A 3,985-nucleotide genomic window follows, 5' to 3' on the forward strand; every position below is an offset into this window, starting at 1 on the left:
GTATTCTTTATTTTTTTTCCCTTAGTTTTTGTAATTCTTCTATATTATTTTGAAGGTATTCTAAATATTATATATCTTTTGTTTCAAAATATCTAATTAGATTATCTTTCATAAGTTTTTCTAATAATATTATTTCTTCCATATTTTGTCTCCAATATTTTAAATATTCATAGTCTATCATTTTATCCTGTAGTAATTGCAGAGTTACAAATTTCTGCATAATAATTTATCCTAATTGTACTGTAATGTATATCTAATTCTAGATTTTCAATGTTATTTATTATCTTGTGTTGTTATTCTCGTAGCGAGTTTTTTAATTTATATAAACTATCACATGTAATTTTTCCTAAATTTTCTAGGTTTCTTCTATCCATATTAATTTTTCTTTTAGATTTTTCATTATTTTTCTAATTCGATTTCTATAATTAATTTCTTCATTTAGATTATCTGGATTTTCTCTAGTTTTTTTAATATATTCTAACATTTCTTAATCTGAATAATATCCATCTGGGTAATTATCCAGGTATAACTGTTCTATCCAATTAATAGTTTCAATTTCATAGTCGAATACTTTTTCTAATAATATTAACTTAATATCTATAATTTCTATATCTTTAAGTATATATAAGATTAAGATTTTAAGATTATCTATCATTTAAAATTGGTTAAATACTTTATTATAATATTTTTTAGTTGTTTGTTTTAATCTCATTAATTCTTCTATATTTTCACTAAAAATTGTATAAATTTTATATCTATTTTCCAAAATTCTAAATATACATAATTTATCATAGTTAGTGTGTGGGTTTGGTATTTAAGTATTTATAAGAGTAGTTCGGTAGGTGTGGTATATAATTAATTCTAGCCATAAAATATCTATCAAATATTTTTTCCAATATGATTTTTCTTATATCTACTATTTCTATATCCTTAAGTACATATAAAACGAGTATTTTAAATTTATCTACCATTTCGTCAGATAAATAATTATCCATTTTTCATAAAATTGTTATTTTCAAAATATTCCCTTCAATCATGCACATAACAAAATATGATCACTTTAGATTGCGATATACTATATTATTCTTAAATAACATATTCTTCGGTCACTATTAGCATGGTAATTTGGATACTTTTCCCTTAAACAGCGCCTCTACTCTGGGTACTCCCCTATCACGGCTTTCTTGCCTCACCGATTTCACCTTTAGGATGGCATAGTTTTTAGGGATTTTTCTCCTTTTTCACTTTGCTAATAAACTTCTTAACATGCTATTTTTCGAATAATTCTACTATAAAGCAACTATCATGAACTTATTTTATCATATCATGATTGTTAGAAATTTATAAATTTAGTTATTCATAATAGTAAATGAATATACTTGTTCTGGTAGTTTTGATAATTTTAAGCTTTGTTCTTCCATAGATTTTTCCATTGAAATATACCTATCTTTTAAATAATCAAATTATTTTTTGTAGACAAGAGAGAGTTTTTTGCTTCAATTGTATGAAGGTTTGCCGTCCTCTGAGCAAATGCTCTTCTATTTATATTTTTAAGAAAACCCGTAAACATTTTACATTTTTACATCTGTCCTAATCTATTACCTACCTACTTAACAAAACTCTTTACACCTATCTATAAAAGTAGAAAAACTTTACAAAGATCCTAAATTATTTCTACAAAAGGACAAAACTTAGTAATGACATTTTGTCAAAAAGTCAAAAAGTAACTAATAATTTACATAAATGAATTAAGAAAGATATCTAATCTTCCATATGTCATTTTCTAGCATTAACTTGTCTTCTTTATGTCACTTCATTAACTAGTCTTCTTTTTATTATTGCTCCGTCTTCTTTTTATTGCTCTGTATCTCCATTATTGCTTCATATCTTGCATCTTCCAGCTGTTGACTTCTTCTTCTATTCCAGTTGAACATCTGGGACAATATTATCTTCTCCATTATATTTTGAACATTGATGGTCTGGATATTTATGTCCAATTGACTTGCAATATCTGGTTAATAATTCTTCCGAAATAAATTTTTCTCTAATGGCTCTAGCGATAGGTTTTTTCTCTGGATTGAGTAACGTCAAGATCCATTGCCTAACGTCTTCTATATCTACTTCTCGTAGTTCCTTTGAATTTGAGTATACTATTATACTACCTCTTGAATAATAAGTCCATATGGGATTTCTGTTGCGATAAGTGTTTGCTAACTCTTGAAGAATTGCGGATAGTCTAATAATTCTCTTATTTGCATAAAAATTTGGTATCTCAATTCTAGGTATTTCTGGTTGTGGAATAATATCTTCTGGTATAATCATATCTCGAGTCATTCCTATTTTTACAACTTGTATAGGTGATTTAACTTCATCATACAATATCTCTGCTGGTGCCGTGTAAAATTTTATAAAAAATAGATTACCTTTGGTTATTCTTTTAAAAATGTTAAATGAATCATATATTTCTGGTATATTGGATATTTCATTTCCGTCTTGGGTATATATGGTACTAAGTAGTCCATATTCGTAACAGGTTTTAACTAGACTTGGTTTGGTTTTGGGTAAAGCAATTAGCTTATTGTATCCAGTTAGCTTCTGGGTTATGTAATTTGTATGTGGTTCTTGGATGTTTATAGCTCTGGGTTTGGTATTTAAGAAGGTTTGTATTTTGTAAATATTTTCTATGTATTTTCGGGTTGTATAGTTGTAGGTCTTTTTGTTTTGGTTTAAACCATCTCGGTATGTGGTAATTTGTGGGGGTATGAACATAGGATCTTTTGGTGTATTTGGAATAAATGGTTTATCAAATAGCTTGTTTAGGTTCATATTTGTGTTTTCCCAACTCCTTTGCTTGTACCAGCAGAAGTAGATTGATAAATATTATGGATTTTATGGAGTGTCCCAACGTCTCCTTCTAGCTCTGGAATTTTAATGTCTTCCGATCGACATAGCTCTGCACACTGCTGAGTTAGCTGATTTACAGCTATAGACTTCAGTTTAACTTCATTAGTCTTTATCTTTTCTATTTCATTTCCCATACTGTCCACTTTCATTGAAAGCATAGTTAGGGTGTTGAATATCTTTTCTAGAGTATCCTCTTCTATTATATCAGTCTGTGTAGCTTTGTCTTGATATGTAATCTGCAATAACATTTTTGTTAGTACTAATTACTTCAATTGTAAATGTGAAATTTAATATGTTCAAGACTAGTTTCCGAATCTCTTTTATTGTAACTGAATTTTGTATTTTCTTTGTTATCCACCAACGTACCTGTGTATTATCTGTTTGTACAATAAACTTGTTATATACAATATATGGCTCAAATGCTAGTAAACATGTATATAATGAGCATAATTCTTTTCTATTAATTTCTCATTTTATTTCTGTTTTTTAAACGTACCTGAGTAGTATCTACAATGGTGTTCTAATTTTTCTTCTTCATATCTATATTTAAGTACTCCTCCATAACTACATTCACTAGCATCTGCTTCTACTATATATATAAATTTTCTACTTTCGTCTAGAAATTGTAATTTTGGTAATTCTTTACAAAGTATTTTTATTTTCTGAACTTGTTTTTTATCTTCTTCATTATAATTATATTCTACATCCTTTTTTAATTTTTTCTGTAAGGGCTTTAGATTTCTACTAATTTTGGTATATATTCTCTTACTTGGTTTAATAATCCTAAAAATGATTGTAATTTTTTTTTGTATCTAATTCTTCTTTTGAATTTATTGTTTTTTGTACTGTATATGTTGTTGCATTTTTACTCCACTTTTATCTATTTGTATTCCTAAAAATTCTATTTGATTTTTCATAATTTCAGCTTTCTTCTCACTTAAACTTATTCCCGAATTTTCTATTATATCTGTAAATTGTTCTAATAACTTTAAATGTTCTTCTTTTGTTTTTGTATATAATAGTATATCATCTATGTATACTATACAATTAGGTAATTGTTAAAAATAACTATCCATAAAAT

Source organism: Capsicum annuum, chromosome 6 (assembly GCF_002878395.1).
Source record: "Capsicum annuum cultivar UCD-10X-F1 chromosome 6, UCD10Xv1.1, whole genome shotgun sequence".
NCBI lineage: Eukaryota > Viridiplantae > Streptophyta > Magnoliopsida > Solanales > Solanaceae > Capsicum > Capsicum annuum.